Source organism: Perissodus microlepis, chromosome 18 (assembly GCF_051167445.1).
Source record: "Perissodus microlepis isolate ML-2025 ecotype Zambia chromosome 18, ASM5116744v1, whole genome shotgun sequence".
NCBI lineage: Eukaryota > Metazoa > Chordata > Actinopteri > Cichliformes > Cichlidae > Perissodus > Perissodus microlepis.
The window spans coordinates 9,249,362-9,265,839 of NC_140478.1; the positions used below are offsets into that span (position 1 = coordinate 9,249,362).

General features: G+C 39.3%; 1 protein-coding gene across 1 annotated transcript in view; it reads right to left on the minus strand.

The window, feature by feature from the left end:
- LOC146367227 (activated CDC42 kinase 1-like) overlaps positions 1 to 15,964 on the minus strand; it is a 58,273-nt gene extending 42,309 nt beyond the window's left edge. Inside the window, exons 1-2 of the mRNA XM_084911822.1 lie at positions 15,751 to 15,964; positions 4,630 to 4,870 (exon numbers count right to left, since the gene is read on the minus strand). The gene's annotated coding sequence lies outside the window, so the exon portion shown is untranslated. The remainder of the gene's footprint in view (positions 1 to 4,629; positions 4,871 to 15,750) is intronic.
- Between the last annotated feature and the right edge of the window lie 514 nt (positions 15,965 to 16,478).

Below are 16,478 nucleotides of genomic sequence, written 5' to 3' on the forward strand. Positions count from 1 at the left end.
TGAAACCATACGGTCTGCTTATCATTTCTTCCTCAGGCCACAGGGGGGCAGTGTGAGACAGTGACGGAAGTCACTCTCAAAGCATTTTTGTTTAATTTGAGTTGTTGTACCTGAAAGTTCTTTCAAAGACAGTGCGAGGAAGAAAAACAATACTGACATGACTTAATTCATATTTAGTCATCCATATATTTCAAATGCTGCTTAAGTACAGACAAAACTCACTAACATTAACATAGTGTGTTCACGTGTGCGTGTCAGAAATACATACAATAAAAATTACATATACAGTTTTCATCGAGATGATGATTTTCGGGATATTTCTGACGACAGCAAAGATAATAACTAAACTACAGCAGTAGAAACAACAATAGATGACACACTATTGCTCAAACTCAGATGTTAATCATTCTTAGCAATGTCTGTCTGCAGCTGTGAAGGATGCAATGTCTTCTATTTTTAGAAAAACAAAACCTCCCAGCCTAGAACGGATGTCATGCTTATCCTTTAAGTTGGTAAAGATCACAGGTAAAATACCAGCTTAAAGATTTCAACTGATACAGTCACCAAGGCCTCATAAACAAGCTCACACTAAGGACTGCAACATTACCACAACATTACACCTCTAACATTAAAATAAATATATAAAGATTTTTTTACAAAATATCAAAAGTTTCAAACTGTCATCTCTGTAAAAATACTTAACAAGACATATTTAAGCGAGATGTAGGCTTTGTCAAGGACCTGTCAGAAGAATTGCATCATCATGTGCAATGAGTGTGGGTGTGTGTGGTCAATATGTAAGCTACTCTTCCGGTCCCTCTGATCAGGAGAGTGAAAGATAAGGAACACAACACACTCTATACACTGCAGCCATGTGTGCGTTTCTGTGTGTGACGACAATGTGAATTCTTCAGTTCGTATTATCACATGCAGACTAAACTATGTATGCCTCAGCTGAAACTAATACAAACCCAGTAACAGAAAAGTTTGTGTAAAATGTAAATAAAACCTAAATAAAAACTTGCAAATCTCATAAACTCATATTTTATTCCACGCAGAACATGTCAAATGTTTAAACTTAAAAAATTTACTATCACTTTGAATTTGATGGCAGCATCACGTTCCAACTTTTTTGAGACAGGCCCATGTTTACCCCTGTGTAGCATCCTGTCTTCTTTTACCAGGAGTCTGTAAACCGAGGAGACCATCTGCTGGACTTTTGGGAGACGAATGTTTCCCATTCTTGTCTGCTCAACAGTCCTGTGTCTTCTTTGTCATATTTTAGATGATAATATTTTTTTGATTTTCTTTTAAATGTTTCCATTTGGTGAAAGCTCTTGGCTGCACTTCAGCACCCAGACTCTTCTACCACGAAGCCGTGCTGCGGGAATAGCTGCAGTATATGAGGGTCGGGATTGTCTTGCTGAAACATGCGAGAGCTTCCTCACAAAATACATTGATTGGATGGGAGCTTTGTTGTTTTAAAACCTGTATATAGCTTTCAATAGTGATGGTGTCTTCCCAGATTTTCAAGCTGCCAGTTCTATGGGCACTGATTCACCTCCAAACCATCATATCCATGTTCCACAGACAGTGATTCCTGGAAGTCATCCTGAGTCCCTGCGGTGATTTCCACGACTAAATCATGCCCGTTTTTAATGCAGTGTTTTATAAAAAATCTCCAGATTCTCTGAATTTCTTTGTGACATCATGTACTGTAGATGATGAGATATTCAAAGTCTTCATAATTTTTTGTTGAGGAACTTTATTATGAAAATGTTCTACAATTTCACGTTTTGGAGGGTTTTTTCAGATTTTCCTTTGCTCATATTTACATAAGAGAAACTCCAAACATGCTATTTATACCCAATTATGTTACTGCTTTGTTCACAAATAAACTAATTAGTTCTAAAATGTTCTTTTGTTTCTTTTTAGTACCAATTCCTTTTCCAGCTTTTTGGAGACCTGTTGCTGCCGTCAAATTAAAAACACTCAAAATCTTCTTAAAAAGGTACATTTTTTATGTTTTTTATGTTCTATTGTGAAATTTGGACTTGAGATTTACAAATGATTGCAATTTGCTTTTATTTACATTTTACACATCATCCAAATATTTTTGGAATTGGGGTTGTAGGTTTTTCCACAGTCGTGCATACACTGTTAAATGCTAAAATACACATGACCACAGATTCAAATAAACATATGTGAAATCCCACAGTTCCTGCTGTGAGCATAGCATCCCCCAACCACTAACTGAGGACAACCAACCAGAAGAAAGATGGCTTCAAGGGAGCAGAAACGGCTCGTCTCAGACGGTGGATGAACAGAGGGGCTGGTGGACAGCGTGGCAACCCTTGCACTGATGCTAGTGCATAAACTCCTGATCAATGGACCAAACAAAAGAAACTGGCAATGCTAAAACTTTCCTTCTTTGTTACTTTCCATTGGCAGGATGTGAAAGGTTATATGATATGCAACAAGCCACCAGTTAGTCACTCCATAAACATTTCTAAGCTATTATCCTATAGAAGTCGACTTCTTGGTTCCTGGATGCCCTGAAACTTCAGTGATTAATCCTGTCACAGGTATGAAGAAGACGAATCAAATGAAGATGCAGGTCAGCACCCTGATGTTTATCTTTTAGAGATTGATTTCAGATTATAAGAGGCTCAAGTATTCTACCCCAGAGCTGTGCGACTGTGTTACCAGTGTCACAAGGTGATCTATTACAGGGACACTTAGTCAGGAAACCCGACGCACTGACAACAGGCCGGACATACAATACACCAGGAAGTCACAGACAGCACGCCAGTCCTCAGGGGGTCTGGTAATGTAATACTTGTAGATCAGGAGAAGAGAAGGGATTATTAAAAGAGCGAATGGTGAAAGGAAAAGGAAGAGCCAGAGGAGGAATGAAACCAACAGCAGGTCATGTGACAACTCGCCTGCAGGTAGTTGGACTGAGAAGTGGAGCGGGGGTGGGAGTGTATGGAGTGCCAGCCGGATGTAAGTTCATGGTTAGAATAACACTGTCTCACACCCACACGCGCACACACTTTGACTCCCAGAGGCTCCCTTTCCTCCAAGTTCTCCTCTGTCAGTCTGGGCCCCAAAAGGCCCTTCAAGCATTCAGAGACACTCTCCACAAAAAGCACACGCACTGATCACTGCTACTATTCTGGGAGCTTCCGCTTTACCTCTCTGCTCCAGAATAGAGCAGAATATCCATTTCTAGACGTCCACATGCTTACTCCATCTCTGTCCACGTCTCCTCCGTCCTTCAGTTGAGTTTGTTAATCAAATCAGGGCCACAGAATCACTTTTTTGTCAGGAACTATAGGATACTTTCTTAAGAGCATCACAAGCTATCTCTCCTCCACCTCTCATTCTCTTTAAACAGATATGGGATCAAAAACCTCATTAACTTCAGGCCTCTTTGTTGTTCCATTAGACATTTTACTATGTAAAGGAAACCTAAGGCAGGTGATGGTTTGTTACACAGAAACATCTGGAACACGACAAAAAGATCCGTTGTGGAATCTTTTTTTCCTTGTAGGTGATGGTATCTATTTACTGTCACACTAAAACACATCCTAAGCTGCCACCGACTGGTCCAAACTGACCAGTAGGCCTGGCCAGACGGATTCTTTCATGACATGAACTCGCAAATCTCAGCAGAACCCAAGTGACTCGCAAAATAAGGCACCAAGTGGAGTTTCAGACAAGGAAATGTGATGTTTTCAATCAGTTTTACAATCAAAATTCATCTTCTCTCCTTATCCATGAACAGGACTCAAAACAGTGCAGTGCTGTTCTACAAGCACGAGCCAAGAACACTCCAGTCCCGAATCAAGAGAGTGTGAGTGCACACGTGTCATCTTAATTGTGCATACAGTCTGCATTGCTTATAGTCTGCCTCTGATAAAGAAACGCCAAACCTGACAGCAACAACCAGTTGTTTGGCTTGTTTTCATTAAAGCAAAGAACAACTCAAACATAAGCAGTATTATTATTTCTCTTTCTGCTGAGTTCTGCAGACACCTGCTTGGGAGTGTCTGGCAGGCATCCTGTGCGTGGGTCTGTGTTTGTGGCAGTGGAATACAAGGGTTTCTATTAAAGCCACAAGTGTGACTCTCACTTCCTCCTAACTCTACCTCATCAGCTAAGAATTCTTATTCAGTGGCTGCGACCAGAAAAACAAACTAAGCTGGGACGTGACCGATCCCTTTTGGTTACACAAACAAAAGCATTACGAAACAGGAAATGGTCAGCCACATCTATCTTCAACTAAAACACACACGCACACTTAAAATCAACATTATGACCACTGATGACATTATCTGAGGAATTTGATCCTTTTCAAAAGGTGAATAGTTCAATTTTAGACCTCCATGAGTTGGTGACCAAAGCAGAGTCAATGTTTGACATGACCTCATGTTTGCATAGTGAGCACATACACACAGACACAGTGTGTCAAAAAGACACAAACATGTGAAGTGTTGAAGCAATTACCACTATGATGAAAACTAGGCATAAAAACAGTCACACCCAAATGCAATGGGCACTGCAATAGTGCTATAGTCTAAGATACTGGAGGTACGAGCAAATACGTGCACTGAAGTTTCTTACCTGCACTATTTGACCCACAGAAACACGGTTTTCTTTCCAGTGTTGGCTCTGTCGTTGTAGATCCTTCTCTCAAGTTGACGAAAGAAGGTCAAACGCATACAGACGAGGGCCCCAATCCATTGAGGTGAGATTATGCTGAGCTACAACTCTGTGGCACTGCAGGGTTAGTGCGTCCCTACATGATTTCATCTCCATCCATTGACGAAACCAGACCTTGGAGTTTTTTCCTTGCTGAAGTAGCCTAAAAAAAATATATAAACAAACAAAAAAAGGGATATGCTTTAACAAGTTTTGACTTCATTAAGCATTATAAAGAGTCTGAATGTTGCTTCAATGCAGATGTGCTGTATTTGCATGAAATGTTACTAGCACTAGCACCGTGGATGTTTGTGTACCCTCAGAGCTCCCTAATGTAGCGATGCCAGAAAGAGTTGTTAGCTGAGTTGTTAAAACTCAGGAAATTACTTAATTACTTACTTAAAAAATTCTAGGTATACAGCATAAAACAAAGGTTCTTTCATAACTAACAAATAATTTATTTCAGGACAAGTTCGTTTTTGCATCATTACGCTGTCCAGTCTAGAGCTGGTTCCACAGTTCTTCTTTTGGCTGCTCCCTTTAGTGGTCGTCACAGCGGATCATCTGGCTCCATCTCACCCTACTCCTAGTACTCTCCAGGCAGCTCCATATTTAACATCCTTTGCCAATATCCCCTGTCCCTCCTCTACACATGTCCAAACCATCTCAGCCTTAACTGTTTAACTTTGTCTCCAACCTAAGCCGTCCCTCTGACGTGGTCACTTCTGATCTTTCCACACATTTCTACCTTCCAAGGATCCAAACCTTGACACCAGCATCAACCTAGCTCTCTCTCTAGCTCTCTCTCCACTGTAATTCATCACTATAGCTATGACGAGGAATTATATGTGGGCCAAGATTTTACATTTGTGAGTAATAATAAACCTTTACATTAGGAATTTTCCTTCCCAGGAGCATATGTTTTAATTTTGAAAACATAATACTTAATGACAACTTTGTGGTTGACTTGATTTATGTAATGGCAAATTTAAAACACATTTATTACCACTCAGCACAAACTTTAAGAAAATGAAAGCCTATTTCACTGAAAATGAAACATCTTCTAAGGTGAAGCTGAAGTCAAACTCTTTCCAACAAATCCACCCACACACATACATGACCAAACAGAGTGCTGGCACCAACCTGAACTGAGTTAACATTCCCTGATTGCAAAACACCGCACGCGGTCAGACGAATTAGATTTTTTTAATGACTCTGCAAAAATACTAATGAGCACAATTCTGGATCCATCAGAAAGGATTTAATGGAACTCCAAAACCGAAGCATGAGCTTCTGCCCCGCTGAATCAATACCTAGAGCAGTCTACTACCGGAAGCAACTTCCAATGTTGGACATGACTTGGCATTTTTCCAGACCAGGTCTGGGGGCTGGGGTAGGAATGCCAGAGGGGCCCTCTGCAGGAGAAGGCAGTATGAATGAATAAAATGCGATTCACACAGACACATGAGGACACAGTCCACCCACCACCTAGTAAAGTAGCTGACTGGAGCCTACAGTGTCAGAGGAGGAACACCAGGCTATTCTTTTTGCCTGCATGCGCCCGACAAACAACTCCTTTGTCTCTGAGAAAACAGAACCCGTATGTAACTGTGGACACTGCAATAGAAAAGTAACACACACTAACCACATACAAGCTCATAGGCGTGAATTGTAAACAAATACACACACTCAACAGTCTGGCAGCTTTTAAGTGATAAATAGCCACGGGAAGGTCAATTATTTATCGACAAGAATCTTTCATGCTTTGATGTCAGGGGCTTGAAACAGTTAGCCACTCATTTTTCTATTGACAAAAAAAAATTGTAAAGTGCCAGAGGGCAACATCGCACCATCCCAGGGGACTTTACATTTTTGTTACGCAACAGGCAGAAGCTAGTTTATGGCTGTGGCCCTCACCCTGGCATATAAAGTCACACAACCACCACCCAGTCTCTAGAGGGTGCGGGAACGGCCAGAAATAAACTGCGCACACACAGCCGAGCACAGAGGCCACTTATAACACCACAAATGCACAAGAGCAGCAGTTCTTGTGCCTAACTGAGGTGAGAGGACCAACTACAGAAGCTACTAGCATAAACAAAAGAGGTTTTCTGTTCACTACTTAATGACAGTCAATTGAAGTTGATTTGAAGGTACAGTTAGAATTTTTTGAGATTATTCGAAAGAAAAACTGGATATTGTACTCATAAATATACTTTGTTTAGTGTGTAATTACATCTTTCAACAAATTGATGCATTGTTATGAGCTTGGAATTAATCCATTAAAAATACATAGGAGCGGGCGCTGGTTTGTGGAAGCCGCCATGTTGCACCATCATCTTGAATACACTGGTCCCTGCTGTACCAATAGCGTTTTATTTATGTATCTAGAGACTGGGTACATACGTAGTACGCCGTATAAAGAGCTAACAACAAGCCAGTTAAAAACAGCAGCAACTGGTTATAAGCTAGCATTATACCAGCTAAGCTAATATTAGGCTTAAGTATCCTAAAAATCACGTTTCTAGTTTTTTGTCCTACAGCGGCCACCGTAACTAGGATAACACACTCTAATTAGGAGCAGTAAGAAAACAGAACTGAAGCTGAATGCAATCTACTGACATCTAATAGTGATTTTTTACACACTGTACCTTCAAGTTACCAAATTAATGACTGCCTGAAACAGAAACACTCTTAACTTTTACAGCTGACAGAAATTTGTCTTTTTAAAATCACTAGGTCAGATATTTTAACTGACATTGTAACCAAATACATGAAAAAGTAACATACTTATTCAAATTATCTGTTAGCAAATATTCGCATGCCAACACAAAACTAGGACGTTACACAACAAAATCATTCCTGCTAGCCTGGACACTTTCCACAGTCATTTATTAACACAGTGATGACAGCGTCTGGTTCAAAGTAGCACTACTGCTAACCCTATTGAAATCTTCTTAGAAATGCTAGAATGGCTAAATACTCTTAATCATTTATAAAATTTGACTTATGACCTGAGAACGATCACTCAAACATTCTGAGATAGTGACTAACTGGTGAGTTCAACATCTGATTGACCACAAGTTTAGGCAGCTATCATTTTTGGGTAGTGTTTTGAAAAAAGTTTATTTTTTATGTATGTAATGGAAGTAAGCATTGTGGATGAAATTGTATATCAAGTTAATACTTCTGACTCCAATGGAACAAATCTTTTGATCCATTTAGGCACAAACAATTGTTCTACGAGCTTAGTTATAGTTAAGCACTAAATAGCAGAATGTAAAAGTAAGCATAAAAAATGAGCTAAAATGTTGTTGTAGCACTTAACTTTAGTACATAAATCTTCCCATTTAATAACTGTGTTTTTACATAAGCTCATAATTAACTGGGATTCGACAGGCTGAATAGAAACGCTGCTTCTCCTGTCCTTTTAAAGCAGAGTCAGTGCTGATTCATGCTTTATACTGTCAACAGTAAAGCCTTTCTTTCATGCAGACTCCCCGACTGACGAAGTCAAAATGTCACCACTCACCAAACAAGTGTTTTGAACTGCATCATTTATACAGACTCTGACACACTGACAATAGATGCCTTTAGTTTTTATATACACACAACCTAAAAATGTAATTATACTCCTGATACAAGCTTCATGTAAACTACATTAAAATGTAATTTCATTTAAATGAAATTAAGCTATTAATTTCATTAAGCTTCAGCAAACACACTTGGACTTTTTGGTTGAGAGGATGGAGCAGAAAGAGCCTGAGCCAACTAGCATATACTTCCCTCTGGACAGAGCTAAGCTGCAGTTGGGGGTCATGTGATACAACACGGGAGGGCAACACTTTCTCTGGCAGCCAGTGAGGAAGAGGAAACACTATGAGGGGTTTGGAGAATTGAAACCATTCTATCTTTGCTATAGGAGACACTACAGGAAACCCAATACTCTCTATTGCTGTCACACGCACATACATATCTTTAGTGGGTTTTGGAACATATGCTATAGTAAATCAGTCTCCTCCCTATGAATAGAACTGATTAAAGCATGTTCATGTTTAATATTTCTGTTATTTATGGGCTGAATTAATAGTCAGTCATTTGGATTTAGAATTTTTTTTAGATTATAAAGACTTTTAAAACTTTTAAATAAATCAAATTTTTCCAAAGAGTCAGTGTTGACCCTTCTTCATAACCTGTGCAACTCTGGCATGCTGAATATCAGCTTCTGGGCCAAACCCTGATTGATAGCAATCATTTCCCTACAGCGCTCCAAGTTGATCGCAAATTGTGGGCTTCTGGTTCTCCATCAGCTTTTCAAGGACTGACCACAGATTCTCAATCAGATTAACATCTGAGGACTTTCCTAAAAATGTCAATTAACATTAATTAGATTCCGGGTCTTCTGACATAGCCCTCCACCATGTTGGAAAATGTGCAGATTGTCACCATACTGGTCCTGGATCGTCAAAGGTGTTTTCTGCATGGTCAATCCTTAAAAAGCGGGTAGACAAGGAAAAGCTGATGTACTTCAAGTGCTGAAGCAGCAAAGTGTAGTGAAAGTGAAACACAATTTGTGCTACTGTCCAAACTTACCAACTTAGACAACCACAGTGACTCCTACCTTTGCTGACTAACATCTTGTACATTGGTATTAGTACTTTGTTACTAACAAGTATAATAAAGAGCCCAAATTCAACTCACTTTCAACATCCCTCACACCTACCCCTGTCTAATGCTAACATTGATCTATTAGCAGTGGAGTATGTTACAGCACCAGGACAGTATATGAGAACCAGACTAACAACAAACTGCATACCCCATGATTACTGGAAAAAAAAAACGCATTTCAGTTTTCATGTGTTCCTCATTTCTGGCATATTAGACTAAGATGTGACGCACTTTTGCTACTAAATACTTTCACACCAATTCTGCTTTTTCTGTTTGCGATGATCAGTGTTACCCTTTAGCAGCACTCACTATAAAAGTCATATGATTGAAAAAAGAAATGGAACAATTCAAATTCAACAAGCTTTGTTGTTCGTGAGCTGAGAAACTGCTGAACAATCAAGCTGACTTGAAACACCTCCCTGCAGAAAACTTCTGGCACACTGCCTCCGGTATCTTATCCCCATCTGCCATTCTTAATTACCGACTCGGACATGCAGTCTAAACTACACCTTGCACTACTCTGAGTCATCAAGTATTTACTGAGATTTTTTATTACTCATGCAGGAAGGTGGCACAACACCCATGTAGACTCTAACATCCTGTTAGGGAGCTGGCACTGAACACATTTGGCACTGTTCCTGCACTAACTGCTCGCTCGGCATCGAGCCAGTACTGACAACAGCTTCCTCTTAATCTGTTTTACCCATCCAGTCCTCCGTAGCCATGCCGTCTCTAAGCAGCAATGACCGATTCAATGCAAACATCATTAGTTTAAACACATCAACAAGACCCCATGTAGAGATTTCAGTCCAAGCAGTGAATTTGTTACGTCATTAAGCAGGCGTTTCTTTGACACATACACACAGATATTCAGTGACAAAGCGTGGGACTGGATGCTGCCGAGATCAGTTACAGCTTAATTACGTCTACAATCGTTGCATAATTAAATATTAAACTAAATTTATTATTTTTTATACTTGAATGTCATTCTGGAACTAGCAATTAAGATAAACACTTACTTCTGACCTGGCAAATTAAAAGTTAAACAGGACCCATTATGCTTATTTTTAATTACATAGTTCTAGTCTTGAGGTCTATTACAGTACCTTTGCATGATTCATAGGGGTTGGGAAAAAAAACTTGTTTTTAATAAATTACTCTGTGCATACTATGAACGCAAAGGCTCACCACATGCTCAGATCCTTAAACAACATTAGCCAAACGAACCGACACTAAATCAGCTAAACTGAAAAACAACACTGGCCACACTTAGCGTGACAAAACGATCTCCTTATTCAGAGTAAGGTAATGACTCAGTCACAGAGGTGAAAATAGGACAGCAACCCTTGGACTCTCAGAGAGATTATCAAAGGTTTGCAAATAATTGCCATCTAATTTATAAATGCAGACAGACTGCCAACATGTTGGCATTAGTCTGCATGAGTCTTAAAGCACAACTTTAGGGGACTCGGATCAACAGTTGCCATCTGGTTGTATTCCAGTTATACTCCTATAGAACAGGAAGGTTGCTAAGTGTAATTGTAACTGTGAAATGTGAATTTCTGTCTATGTAGACACCAGCAAATGTGATTGTCGGCCAATTATCAAACTTAATTGCTTTATTATCAGAAACAGATTGAATGTAATTGCCAACTTGACTTAGTTCAATCAAAGACTGATCGCAGACCTATAGCAGACTGACTTTGTCTTTTGGCAACATTTATGGCAGGTTTCAGCGACAGTGTTGGTATGTTTCACGATCTCATTTTGCAACAAAGCATTATTTTATTAGATAATATGGATATTGACAAAGTTCAACTTTGAGGACATAATTTGCAGTTGATAAGAGGCGATAAATTGCAATATATGTTATACTTAGCATATCATAAAATATCACAAATTGCAATAATATCGTATTGTGACAATATTGAACTATGGGGTGTGTAGTGTTTCCCACCACAATACATTTTCTTATACTTGATGTAGATGCAGCTCGTCAGTGCTTCCAAAGCCTGAAACTAGCCGTTTGGCTCCTTTGCTGTTAAGCAACTATATTCTGATTAGCTACCCTGAAAAATAGTAACTTACAACATCCCATCAAATGCCCATATATAACCAAATATAAGTAAGTGTTGTTTATTTATAAAACACCTTTCACGAACAAGGGGTCACAAAATGCTGTGCACTAATTAGAGTAAGGAGAATTAAATGCAATAAAAATAACATAAAACAAGTTGAGATACAGAATACATTAAAATCAGTTAGTACCAACAAAAAACGGATTAAACAAATAAGGTAAATGGCATCAAAACCTCACATTTGAGAGACCAGCCACGTTATTTTTAGTTCTTTCAATTTCTACGCCCAGGCAGCTGTACAAATGTGTCCTGTCTGTTACTAGATCAGCCCCGAGGGAGAAGAGCATGACTGATTTTGTGTCAGTTAAAGGTATTCATGTCATATGACTGCCATCCACGTCCTACTAGTTTAGTAACTAACAGAACATCCTCCAAGTAATTAGATGAGAAACTTACCAAATAACAACACAACACGATACAAAAGCAAACTAAAAGGAAAAAAGTATTTAAAGTTATCAGCTGCTGAGAGCATGTGGATCTGCAAAGCACAAGGACTTTCTCATCAGCAGAGCATAAAACAATATCAACTTATGTGACAGCACGTACATATGTGACACCATAGAGTAAAAAGGTACACTCGGTGGGAGCCAGGGTTTGATAATATCTAATTCAAACAGTGTGTGATGCTACAGAGTTGCCTGCAAGTTTGAGCATGTTAAAAGTGAAAGCAGCTGTAGCCAAATTTAAGCCAGAGGAGTGAGGAGGTCAAGGTGCAGGCAGGAGATACGAGGAATCATAATCTTCTCTACGCAAATTATAGTGTTAAAGCATAACTGCTTTTTTTAACTCAGTTTTTGGAGTTAATGTGGTTTTTCTTCATGCAAATGTAACTGAATATGTTATAGTACGTGTACTGTAATCAACTGCACTTATGATTGCAAATAGCAACCACTGAGCAGTGCTGTGGAAAATGTGCAAGCCATACTGCTAACACCAGTCATGGTGTATTAATGGAAAGGCTTTACAGAACTAGCTGGAGTTGGATTTTTATACCCAATCAGCTGTGCATCTCCTTCAGAAAAACCTCAACTTTCACATCAACACGAATCAAACAGGTGCTTTGTGCAGTAACAGACTCAGTGTGGTAAAAAAAGAGCCTCAGCTTGTTGTATAATAACAATGTGTCAAGGCCACAGTTATACTGATCAAGCAACAGTTGTACCATAGGAAGTCTGACTGAAACTGCAAGGGTGACTCTTATCACATCTTCTCTGTGTTGAACAAATGCATCTACTGTCTAAAAAAAAAAAAAAAAAAAAAAAAAAAAAAAAAAAAAACAGTTTTCGCGCCATCGCCGCTCCTTTTGAGTCACCTTTATTCTGACTGACTGCCTGCAGCAAACAGGATGTAGTCACAGCCAAAGCATCCAGGCCAGTCTGAAGTCTAGCTTCTTGGCTCACTGGAAACTGAATATTTTAATGTTTTTTTTCTGATAAATTTTCATTTATCAGCTGATGAATGAAAATTTTAAAAGTAAAAAAAGAAACACCCTTCAACCATGTTATTAGTGGTTTGTCCACCAGAGGGAACTTTTCCCTGTTGGCAGCAGGTTTAGAACAAGAAGTTAGACCGTGCATAAACAAGTAACACGTGACAACAGGACAAGTTTATTTTTTAACCTAAATTGTGTTACATTATTTCAGTAAGGACTAAATAACTATTCCTAAGAAATTTTAGCAAAACTGTTTCATGTGTCTGAAAGAAAAAGAAAAATCCCCAGATATTGCTATCAGTCTTATGTATCACTCACATATCACCTGTGAGAAAATGAGAAAAACCATAAAAAGGTTAACGCGTTTTTATAGTCAGATGTATATTAAATAAGAGTTCACACTCATGATTGATGTGACATCCAATGACAACAATAACAGATGTCAAAACCTGACCTGGACTTTGTCAGCAGACAGAGGCTCATTTTGATTTTACTGTCAAACCATTAAAATCAATTGGCCACTAAAAAAGAAAAAAATCACTTATGTGCAAATGCCTTGCATAATGCTAAGCATAAAGCTATAAACCCTCCTCACAGGCTACAAAGATAATGACAGCTATTACAGCAGAACGTGTGCGATGTGACAGGCGTGTGTGAGCAGTGCAGACATGAAGCCTACAGAGTGCATCTGCAGTGAAAGGACACATAATGGAGGTATCGCGTGTATGTGTTTTGTGGTATGCAGAGGCCGGGTCAGCTGAGGTTAGATTTACAGTGTAGAGGGTAGCGAGCTTTGTTCTGCTGCCCTCGGGCCTCCTATCCGACACCGGGGTTTGTCATGTGTGCACGCATGTGGGTGAGAGAAAGAAGCGGAAGACGGGGAGATAACGTACAGCAAGTGGGAACAAGAGCTGAGGTTGAGCTGCATAGTTTCACTCTGTGAAGTTCAATGCATTTTTTCTTTTTTACTCTTAAGGGTTGGTTTGATTGACGAGATGAGAGAGGCCGTTTCAACATCCCATAATGAAATTGTTCTGTCTTGATGGGATGACAAGACCACCATCCGTATGGCAGGAGGTGGCACTGAATGATTTTAGGCAGGGGTGTCAAACCTAAGGCCCGGAGGCCAGAATTGGCCCGACAAAGAAGACATGAATCTGGCCCACTGGATAGCTTTCGACAATGTGAAGGAGGGCATAAAATTTTAACTGTATTTTCATGGGTTTTACAGCTTTTCCTACTAAAGATAAGGATAAAGGCATCCCCGGTGACGTCCATATTACACCAAAGTAATTAAATAAATGATAAATAATGACAGAAGTGTTATTGTTTTTTCACTATGGACCAGCGAAGGCACATACAGCTCACTTTGATCTTAAGTGGGCCAGACTAGTGAAACCCTCCTTTACCTCAGATATCTTAATATAAGAAAAAGAATTACAAGTTCAAACATGCATCTCACTTTTTCTACACATTTAATCCCCGAGTTTAAACCTGTAGAAAATAAATACTGCTGTAACAAATCAAGGAAATGTGTCAGCACAGCTCCTCACACTTAAATCATAAGAAATAAATGTGCAAAATTCAAGAAAAAGTTCTGGCAGCTCTGTATACCTATTACTTCATTACTTTATTTTAGTAAGAATGGCTATGAGAGATGTATTTATCAGCAGGAAAAGTTATAAAAATACAGTTAAAAGTCAAAAATGTATACACTGTTATTGAAATTGCACTTCTTTGTCTTATATTTAAATATCTCAGGGATTAAATGTGTAATTTAAGGTCTTTACACTGACTGAAAGGGGTGTATCAGTGGTTCGGCCCACTTAAGATCAAAGTGGGCTGTATGTGACCCTCAATGTAAAACGATTTAAGGACCTATGGGTGTCATGAAAACACTAAATTATGGAACATCTTTTGGAAGAATGGTGTTCCACTTCTTGGGAGCATCAATGCCAATGTGTATCAAAGCTGAAACAACTTACTAAAGACACTTTATCACGGTTTTTCCTTTCATTTGCCGCGCGCCTTATATACAAGCAAAGGGCTGGAGGATGTTTGCGGATCTTATTTAACTACTTGAATGCATTGGCTGAAATCCCTACACAGACTCCTCATTCTAGACTGTGTAATTATACATTTGCAGTGAGTGTAGGCATTGATATCATCTGTCGTTCTCTCTTGTTGTGCGAGTGTTGCGTGACTCCTTCACTGGTCAGGTGTGCTTTATTTATCCAAGTCAGAGCCTAAACAGAAATGTTTGTATCGCTGTGTAAGCAAGTTAAAGAGGCAGAAACAGGTCAAGTGCGCGTATAGAAACGCACTACCTTTAAAAAAAAAAAAAAAGACATTTTATAGACACTTGACATCACCTTTTGCCTTTTTCATACTTCTATGTGACTTGCTTCAGTAAAGAGGACCTGTTAGGCTAACTAAGCACACCTGGGTGCCCTCCTCGTCTGCCTGAGCCTCTGCCCGGACCCTGAGACAGCTATCCGCATATAAAACTCACGTACATGTACAAGATGGTCAGGTTGGCCCCCTCTGTGACCTGCGTTGTTGCAACTAAAGTGCTCCGGTCTTTCACAACAGAAACACGGTGACAGCAGCTCTCACCTGCTGCCTCCTTCCCGCCACCAAGCCTATTTAACCGGCTCGCGTTGCATTTGAGGACCTGGACAAGTGGCCGTCTGACAACTAAGTACTTGAACTTTAACTGCAAAGCTAACATTTCCACAACTAAATGAAGACTGCAAGTAAAGTTTACTACTCTGTTAGTCACTTCTGTTTAATGAGCGCACCTACCTGTCAGTCTCGGTTCCTGTCACCTTACGCTCCTGTAGCCCTCTCTTTAATGTTACTATTATTTCATTGATTTGGCCTCCAAAAAACTTTCTACAAATGAAGAGGTGCTGGCATCCCCGAGAGCTCCCTGTCCTGTGGAGTGGATGAAGCTGATGAAAGTTTGCTGAATGCTTACACAGCAGCAGTATCCGAAATACTGCCCGGGTATGAATGCAGAGGCTGCTGGCGTCGGTTCTGTGCTGTCCTTGTACAACACAAAGATCTTCTATACGTTTACCGATGGATAACTCCATTAAAGAGCAGTCATTGTTTAATTTATCTGAATTTATGTGTATTTATGTATTTAATTTATTTGTATTTGCATAAGGAGGCATTTAAAATATATATTAAAATGAAAAAAACATGCAAAAATACGGAAGGCTTTATTAAAAATAAATAAGGTCCAATTAGTCAACTGATTGTCTCATTCATGATATTTTAATTATAGAACTGAGGAAATAGTCACCTTGCTTGCTCACTCATTAATTAGCTGATAAATATCGCTTCATAACACAGTCATGCTTTACATTATTATGACATACAATTAAAAATGACAGAGCCACTAAAGGCACAGTGAGGAGTGCCTGATCTATCTATCTATCTATCTATCTATCTATCTATCTATCTATCTATCTATCTATCAAGTTATGTTTCAAGCGATCTGCCAGTCATTTCCCTTTTTTACTAAA